At 53.1% G+C, this 9500-nt stretch overlaps 1 protein-coding gene across 3 annotated transcripts in view; it reads right to left on the bottom strand.

Annotated features, from left to right (window-relative positions):
• Positions 1-9494, bottom strand: part of LOC118933776 (cadherin-23) — a 71254-nt gene extending 61760 nt beyond the window's left edge. Inside the window, exons 1-4 of one of the 3 annotated variants that reach the window (XM_036928472.2) lie at positions 9326-9494; positions 8246-8374; positions 7229-7357; positions 6265-6492 (exon numbers count right to left, since the gene is read on the bottom strand). The gene's annotated coding sequence lies outside the window, so the exon portion shown is untranslated. The remainder of the gene's footprint in view (positions 1-6264; positions 6493-7228; positions 7358-8245; positions 8375-9325) is intronic. The other 2 variants (XM_057505952.1, XM_036928471.2) reach the window with 2 other exon arrangements.
• Positions 9495-9500: the final 6 nt, after the last annotated feature.

The raw sequence follows: 9500 nt of genomic DNA, 5'->3' as shown, positions 1-9500 counted from the left end.
GGGGCTGGGCTAAGATTTGCTCAGGGATTGCAAAGGGGATGTCAATGGACAGAAAGAGGAACTGGGCTGGCAACCAGGATGCTGGGTACAAAGGTCCCTCAAGAAGCAGATACCCACAGTCCCAGCCCACGAGGGCACTGACTGTCTAGCCCCTCACTGGGCATTCACCACAGCTGCTTTGCATTGTCCCCTCTTTCCTGCACAGATGCTGTGTCTCCCTAACTATTCTGTGAGTTCCGGGAGGAACTCAGGGGCCCAACAACAGCCTGCGCTGTGGACCCAGCTGCAGAGCTGACAATGGAAGCATAGGCCCTGGGTGGTGGGCTGAGCCAGGATGCCGGGCTCTGTGCCCTGGACCACTCAGAGTTGGCAGGGCCACCTCTGACTTTCCACAAGCTCTAGTTCATAGTTCTTAGCTGCTCCATCTGGGCCTTGTGGGATCTCCTATACAGCAACAGAACCGTCTGAACTTGTGCAGGCCACAGGGCAGAGGTTTCATTTTGCTTCACAATTCTGATCTACGTGCATAACTTACAGGAATATATGTGGACAGGGATTCTGAAGTATCAGTATAGGTCAGTGAGAAAGTGCTGACATTGGCTAGCAGTATCCGCCTCAGGCACGGGATAGGGAGGTAGCAGCCCATGTGCCATATTTTTGCCATTTTCTATGGTACTCTGAGCTTGCTGAAACACTTGCACAGGTGCTATTTTCTTTGATTTCCTCCTCCCCCACCAGAAGCCCCTGGGAGGCTTTATTGCATCCACTTAAAACATAAGGAAACTGAGGTTCCAAAAAGTTTGTGTCTTGTCACAAGCGAATGTGGAACTAAAGCCTGGGTCCTGCCTCCCAGGCCTGTGCTCCTTCCTCTTCACTAAACTGCATGGCATCATGGGCCAGGACCTGGACTTGCTCACAGTATACGCCAGGGCCCTGCCTGATGAGCCTGTGCCTACGAGCCCATGGCTAGGCTCCTTCCACATCAGTTCCTGCCATTCACCTTTCTCCCTGACAACTGAATCCACAGGACTGCTGGTAGGCATGGTGGACTGTGTACCCCACTTGCCTGCCACAGGGGGCTGTGGAAGGAGAAAGTCTCTTAGAGGAATGGAGCCAGCTGCATGTGAGGCATTTGAGCAGCTGCAGAACATCGCTCTATGCAAAACATAGGAGCAGGGCTAAAGGAAGGTCTGAATTTAATCGTGCTGGGCCAGAGAAGGCTGCTTACTTGGTGTGCAGCACAGGGAAGGGGCCAGGCTGGGTTTCCTGGTCTTGAGCCAGGGGAAGCAGGCTTCACAAACAGCAGCAGGGTCCAAGTTTAATGAACAGAAAAGCCCTTGGGCCCTAAAGCTATGAGGTGAGCTGTCAAGAGCAGTGTCCCCAACTCACAGACGTCCATGGGGTCTATTGCTGGCGACTCTTGTACAAGAAGTGGGTGGTGGGAGATTTTCTGTCCTTAGTCCTGGACAGGTGACCTCTATAGATCCCTGCCAGCCTGAGAAGCCAAAGCTGTTTATCTGGAATTGTCTAACCTGTTGGTTGTAATTCATGTGGCAGGGAGGCCCAGTCAGGCCCTCCCTTTCCCTGTCCCCTTGCCAAGGTGCCTGTGCGGCTGAGGCCCAGCTCCTGACCTCCCAGTTACCTTCCGTCCTTCCTCCCTGGGCCTGGCCCTTCCTCTTTCAGGGGCCTCCCTGATGGCTATGTAGACTCCTCCCCCAAGCCTGGCCTTGCTGCCTGTGGCCTGGAGCTAGCCAGAGGCTGAGGCGTAAAATGACTTCCCCTGGCTGGGTTGCATGCCATTGTGTGACAGGCCTGGGCTGGCCCGGATGCCCCTTGCAGCACAGCTGTTTGGAGCTCTGGGTGATCTGGCACTGCGAGCAGGGTGGAGACAGCCTAGGCTGTTTGCAGGAATGTCTGGCCCTCAGGAACCTTGGGGGAGGGAGGTGCAGGGAGAACAGAAGAGATGGGAGGGCTTAGACATGGGATTTCTCTGGTTTGGGGATGCTCTTGGTAGGTAAGTCCCAGGTCCTCTAGTTAGACAGCCTCATCCTTTAAGATATGGAGGCAAATGATGCCTTGTCAGAAAACCTTTCCTCTCTCCTGGCTCTGAGCCCCGCTGACTCTATCACATCACATAGTGTCAACTCTCTGTCACATATCCATTTCCCCACTAGACTGTAGGCGCCTTGAAGGTAGAACTGTGCCCAACTCTTCTCTGGCTTTCTAGGCTCTGGCATAGGCCTGGCACTATTTGGTGTTGAATGAATGTCTCTTACTTGCCCTTGTCCTAGAGGAAGGTTGTTCCTGTGCCACTGAGGGCTGGCTTGAACCAGCCATATCATTGCAGGTAGGAACAGGAGGGCAAGGTGTGGGTCTACAGGGTGTTTCTCAACAGATATATATAGGGTCCCATCCTCCTCACCCCCATTAGACAATGGTGAACCTTCCTGGAACCTCAGGATGTCTGTCTGATGCTGCTCAGAGCTCTGGCTGGTCCAGGAGGCATTGGGACTATCTTAGTTCCTTGAATACCCATCCAGTGAAATTTTCCAAATAGCAGAGAAGGGCCCTCCTCTTGTCACCTCTGGCTTGGCCCTCAGTTTTGTGCTTGGAGGCACTCATGGCCCTAAGGGGTTCACTGTCCAGAGGTGACAGTCAGGTCAACAGAGGTGAGCCTTCAGGGTTCCAGTGTTCCTTAGAGACAAATGCCAGTCATGGCTGGCACTGGCTGCAGAGCCCTGGCTTGCCAGCTTCTGCCCTGTCCTTAGCTGAGTCAGGAGGGAGTGGAAGGGATGTTCAACAAGTAGTGGGACGAGCCTCTGGGAGCCCCAGACAGAACGTCATAGGGTGGGGGGTGGGTATGTAGGTAGAGATTCCTGCTCTCAGCTTTGAATGCTGCCATGGCCCTGAACGCCCTGAGGTTCCCCCAACCCATCCTTGATTATTGCTTGCCCTTAGGCCTTTATTCAGTCTGACCCCTGGGTCCAGAATATGCTTTCCCCCTTTCCTGTGCCAACTACAACTGATTGATAAGATAGCCCCGGCACCACCTCCTCCAGGAAGCCTTCTCCAAGCCCTTCTCAGTGCTCCCTCTGTACCTTGGCCCCCACATGTGAATGTCCTTTGCCTCCCTTATTCAGCTGTATGTCCTTGTGGCAGGGACCACATTGCCTTCATCTCTGTTTCTCTGGTGCCTGAAACATAGGAAGCTTTCAGGGAACATTGGCTACATGATGAATGAATGAATGAATGAATGGAACAAATACGGTCTAGTACTAGATTCTCCACTATGCTCCTGAGGTCACTGCATTTCTTCCCTGTGGTGGCCCCTATGAAAATCAAATAGAAGAGATCTTTCCTCAGCCTGAAGAAGAAGGAAAAAAATGGAAGGGATATATTTGACTTAAAAATTTTCTCCTATAAATCCTTTTTCTCAGCTGGTACCTGATGCTGTTTGTATGATGGCATGACAGCCATAGAGGGGCCATTTACGTATCTCTCCAGGGATAGCCTCAGGAAACCCCATCCCTGATCATAGTCATCCAGAAGGTGTTTTCTGGGAGCAGAGCTGGTAATGACCAGCATGAGGAAGATAGAGAAAGGGAGACTGCATTTCTCAAGACCCAACTTCTCATAATCTTACCAGGGTGCTGGTATGGGTCCAGACCTGCTTGAAGGAGGGCCAGAATGTCAGGGGCCTCAGTGTGAGAAGGCAGTGCTCATGGGTTTCTAGGCTGGGTTTAGGTTGGGTGTCTATGGAGGGTCTGGTCAACAGATGGAAACTCTTTCTGGCCAGGGGACTAGTCCCAAGTCCTGTGGGACTGCTTGGATGGTGGCCCACCTATTCTGGGTGGTTAAATGTGGCTGGGGTGATTGTTCATTTCTCCAATTCCCATTTCTTGTAGGGACCAGAAGGAAGCCAGATGTCACCTCCAATACTCAGGGTCTTAGAATGTCATGGGTCTCACCAACTGCCTCCCTGGGAAACTCTAGGACTGTGGGGTCGGGATGGGGGTTGAGAGTGGTATTTTCACTAGCCTGGGTCATGATGAGGAAGAGCAGCATAGTAAATGCTATCAGCTGTCCACCCAAAATCTATTAATCTATTCCTTACTAACAGAGCTGTGCTTTTGTTTGAGGCACGATGTATCTGGCCCCCAGGCAGTAAGCCAATCCTGTCCCTCATATTTTTTATAACCTCCCTTGCAGCTAGTGTATTCATGTGAACCTCTTTGTGCCAGTGAGACATAAGCAGAACTCCGGAGAGAAATTCTGGAAAACGTTTTGCTTTCTGGATAAAGAGGCCAAAGTAGCTTGCATAACTTTTTATCTTTTTGTTACTTCCTGCCTTGAATGCTGACATGATGGCTGGAGCTATACCAGCCATCCTGCAACCACGAGGGAAAAGCCAAGAAACATTAGCTCTGATGTCACTGAGCATGAATCAACATTTGTAATCCTCTCCAGAATTCTTGTTATGTGAGAAAAATGCTTACTGATTTATTTATGACTCCATAGTTAAGTTTATGTTACTTGTAGCCAAACACATCTCTAAATGCTATTAGAGAGATGACCAAGAAACTGATTCACTGTGAAGCTAGTTGCAATTAAGGAGAGATTTATGTCGAAACTGAGTCCCTCCATCTTACCATGATAAATGATACTCCTGTCTGTCTCCCTCTCTCAGATATAAGTGTCCTGTAAATGTGCCTGTGTTTGACATATTGGGTGTGAATGGCTAAAGTGATTAGTGGTGATACTAGGAAGCTGCGGGGTTGAGGATGCCCAGGAAGTGCCTAGAGCCAGTCCCGTTTCCTGGGCTCCTCAGAGTGTAGTTTCCTGGGATTGGTCCAATTCCACCACCCCCAGAGACACTCCAGATAAAGCCCAGACCAGACCTGCTCTGACCCCATAGTCCATAGTGCCACTGCTAAAAGGGAGGGTGTCTAACAGAGTCACGTGTTGGGGGTAGAGGGACAGAGCTGAGGATGCATTTTATAATCAGAGTCCCTGGGGTAGACAGATTACAGAACATCCCCAATCCTTTACACCACCCTGTATCCACACTCTGCAGGGTGACTTTGTAGCTCTCCTTCAAAGATAGTTTATTTCTCTCCATCCTGAGTCTAGGCTGGCCATGTGACTTGCTTCGGCCAAGAGAACATGGCAGAAGTAACCTTGTTCAGTTCTAAGCCTGGGCTCAAGAGGCCTCAGAAGCTTGGCTCTCTCCTGGGCCCTTTTTAGCTCCATGTGAACAAGCATGGGCTAGCACGGAAGAGGGCAGATAGATGGCTCAGTTGCCCTCTCAGCCCAGCTGATAGGCAGTTGAACTCTGGAAGCACAACCGTCCAACTGACCCACAGCTGCCCCCGCACACATGTAGGAGCCCAGCTGAGAACAGAAGAACCACCCTGCTAAGCCAGGTCTAAATTGCCAACATGCAGAACTGGAGCTAAAGCAATGGTTGACTTACAGCTCTCTGTTCGGTTTGGTTTGTAATATGGTGTTACTGTGGCGACAGACAGTTGGTACAATCCTCCTCATGGCTTACCAAGTGCTTCCACAGACATGAGTTAATTCAATTCCCCAAATACTACCTATGAAGGAGATATCATCCCCCTTTGTAGATGACAAAACCAAAATTCTAAGAGAGTCTTACTTGCTCACGATCATGCAGCTCACTGTGCTCCTGTCTCCAGTCTCCACTCTCAATCTGCAAACTGCTCCCACCACCAGCCCTCACCCCTGGACCGTCTCACCACCATCCAGCCCCACAGGGCCCCGTGCACGCTGCCTCGGGCAGCAGCTCTGTCCATTCAAGCATGACTGCACTGCAGACATCAGCCCCTTCCAACCCTGATATGTTGGGACAGCATATGATGTAGGGGAAGAGGCAAGGGGACACCTTTTCCTATGTGGCACAGAGGAACCACCATATGGTCGGTGTGGCCCCCCAGGGGCACAGCATGGCAAGTGGAGTCAGAGACTCCACCTGCACCACCTCCGAGAATTGCTCTGTAAGAGCAAACAGGACTAATGGAGGCTCTGAGTGGCTGCAGATAAGGGTGAACTAGCACCCTAGATTTGTACACACGGGCCCCTCATAAATATTCATAGGCTGATGGACTGAAGGTGCGATAAAGGAGTGGTCAGGGATTGGTCCACTGCACAGCATTCCATTCCCACCCATCTTGCTCCCCTCCCACAGAGGTGGAGCTGCTCCTCACCTAGCCTCACCTCCCAGAGACCGCCCCCATTGCTCACCGACAGGGTGGGGGTGCCCTCATCCTCCACGGTGACCACCAGGTGGTAGAAGCTCTGGCGCTCACGGTCAGGTGGGGCGGGGCGTGTGGCGATCTCGCCACTGAGACGGTCCACGCGGAAGGTCACGTCCTCATTGCCTTTAGTGATGTAGTAGGACAGTACGCTGTTGATCCCGATGTCCCGGTCAGTGGCTCTCACCTGGACCACAGCGGTTCCCCCACCCACGTTCTAGGAGGAGAGCAGGAAAGGAGTTATTTTGGACTCAAAGCCTCTGGGGCAAAATCTAGCACCTGCTCCTAGAAGCCCAAGGGCTTTACCTGGACCTCCAGAAAGCTGTGCTCTGTCTGTCCTGGGGCACCGATGAGGAGGATGGTGGCAAACCTACTACATGCTGGGCTGCACTAACTCATTGATTCCTCTACAACCCTGCGAGTTAGGTACAGTGTCATCCCCATTTGCGGATGAGAAATTGAGGTACAGGGGAGGAACGTGTGGAAGTCACACAGTCAGGGGCAGAGCCAGGCTCTGCACTGCGGGAGCCTGGCCTGAGAGCTGTCTCTAAACCCTTATGCCAGTCTCCTTTCGTGAACGTCTGAGCTGGCATGACACCCGGCATGCGGGGGCGAAATTTCCCCTAAGTGGCTCAGTCTTAGGACTGAATAATAAAAAGTATTGTTTTATTTAAAAGCAGCTCTGCCAGGGTAAACCTCGACTCCCTGAGGTGGTGAAGGGCCACTTTCTTCTTTCCCTCCCCCTCCTCTCTACCCTTACCGCAAAAAGAGACCGCATTCCAGGACCTGGCCTAAGCAGAAGGGTTGTCATTATGAGTGAGGAAGCCACCCACCCCCTCTGGAGATCTGTGCGACAGCGGGCCAGGAAAACACTTAGACGGGTCTTCATGGTTGGCTCGTGCCCACCTTCCACGCTGGACGCCCCCCTGTATGGGTACCGGAGCTGCCCTCACCTCGTTCACACTGACATTGTACCCAAAGGGGCTCTCAATCACTGGGGGGTTGTCATTGATGTCCAGGACGGTCACCTGCAGGATGTGGTCTTTCCTCCGTGGAGGGGTGCCATGGTCGGATGCCACAACCTGGAGGAGGGACATAATGGGAGTCAGGGCTTAAGGGTGGGGGAAGGATCAGGAATTTGGAGTCCAAAAGGGCTGTCTGCTTGGCAGGGAGGACTCGCTGGCCCATCTGGGTGGCCTGCCAGCCCTGGGATCCCCAGAAACTTCTGCCTTCTGCCCAATACTGCAAATAGTCCTTGCCCAATTATTGTGACTTGGGACCCTTGTTTGGAATCTGACTCTGGTGTGCCCAGTCTTTATCTCTTGATCCCATCTCTGATTGGATGCTGACTGTGACCCTGGGCCTGTGACCACACCCAGAACACCTGCCTTTAGCTTCAAAGTCCTCTATTCTACGAACAGAGCCTCAGATGATATTTTCAGCCATGAGCTAGAGTCCTAACCAAAGTCTGTGCCCATCCTGGGAGCCTTGATGCATCCCAGAAACTTGCAGGTCAGCACAAAGTTCTCTGGGCATTCAGGTCCCTGCAGAAGTGCAGCCCTGGGGTTCCCAGAGAGACCACAGGTAACACGGCAGCCACAGCAACCCAGGAAAGATGGTGGCCTTCATGACTCCTCATACCTGCACTTGTTTCTCACCTCTGCAGAGGCATTTTTGGGGGCCAAAACACAAGGGTTTTTCTGACCATTGCATGAGGGCAGTGCAGTGAACAACTTGCCCAAAGCCCCCCGGTGTCTATGGAAGGGCCAGCACTCCCCCAGTACTGCCAGGCTTTCCCCCGGCTCCCATCGCTGGACGAATGGTTTGTCGCACTCACGCTCTCATCCCTGATGGGTGCTGCCTGCCCCATGGTACTTGGTGACAGCAGGGAAACTGACTGGCAGGGTGCACAGACAGGCCAAGCTCTCTCCTAGAAAGTCAACAGTAACCCTGAGGGGTCCAGTCACTACCTTGAGGATGTAGTGGTCCAGCTCTTCTCTGTCCAGGGGCTTGGCCACAAACACTTCACCAATGGAATGGTTGGTGGTGATGATCTGAAAGGCCCCAGCAACATTGCCAGAGGCGAGGGAGAAGACCACCTGTCAGGGAGGAGAGAGGGTGAGGAAGTGAGGAGGACAGGTGGCTCGGTCAGGGCAAGGGCATTACGCTGTAGTGGTTATGTCCCTCAGAAAGGCAGCAGGCCCACTGAGGAGGTGTGGGTTCCTGGGTGCCAGCATACTGGCCTAGGGGCCAGGAGGGTGGGAGGCGGGGAAGTGCTGACATGCTGGAGCCCCTCTAGGAGCAGGCACATGCCCTGGTGTGGCATGGGTTCTGTTTGGCTCCCAACAGTCCTGTCAGAGGGAACTGTTCTCTTCAGTTCACAGACAGGAGGCTCAGAAACATGCAAGTGGTCAAGGTCACATAGCTTGCAAGTACCTAAGAAAACCAGGACTTGAACCCACATATTTATGAACCCAAGCCAGCACCCCTCAGATCCCAGAGGCATGCAAGCCATTTTTAAATGGTGCAAACTGCCTTAAACACACCATGTAATTTGGAAGACAGATCACAGCAGTGTAAAGACTGATGTGCTCTATCACCCCTCCTCCTCACGCTCGGGGGCATTCAAACCTTCCGTGGGAAAGCATGCCCTGCTGCGGGCCAGGAGGGAGGATGAGTGTGTCCCCTTGGGACCTGGTGCCACATGGTGGGGACTGAGACATGGGGCAAGATGCTCTGTGGCTGTGGGTAGGTAGGAAAGATGAGTCCCCTCAGCTTTCAGCTTGCAGTAGGGGACCGAGCTGTGGCCAGCCTTTGGGCTCCATGTTACCCAGCTCAGGCACAGCTAACAGCTTGTACAGCTCTGCCTGCTTTCCTTGACCACAGACAGGGGTGAGGACAGGGTGGTCCTGCTTGGGGCTGGGCAGGGTGGCAGATGACCCCCGCTTCCCGCTCAGTAATGGAATGGCTTAGATGGCCCCCTCCAGCTGAGGGGCTGGGGGAGCCCCCTACTGACAGGGCAGATCCGGGCTATTGCACTTGGCGCCCACCTGCCCATTGCTGCCGGCGTCCGGGTCCTGGGCCTTGACGGTGGCCACGTGCTGGCCCACAGGGCAGTCTTCAGGCAGGCTGACCACCGAGTCGGAGGTGAAGTCAAACCGAGGGCTGTTGTCATTCTCGTCCAGCACAGTGATGTAGACCTGGGGGTAAGGTGGCCAGAGAACT

The sequence above is a fragment of the Manis pentadactyla genome, chromosome 8 (assembly GCF_030020395.1).
Source record: "Manis pentadactyla isolate mManPen7 chromosome 8, mManPen7.hap1, whole genome shotgun sequence".
Taxonomy (NCBI): Eukaryota; Metazoa; Chordata; class Mammalia; order Pholidota; family Manidae; genus Manis; species Manis pentadactyla.
Note: the sequence above shows the minus strand (reverse complement) of the source record. Positions and strands in the feature narration are given on the sequence as shown.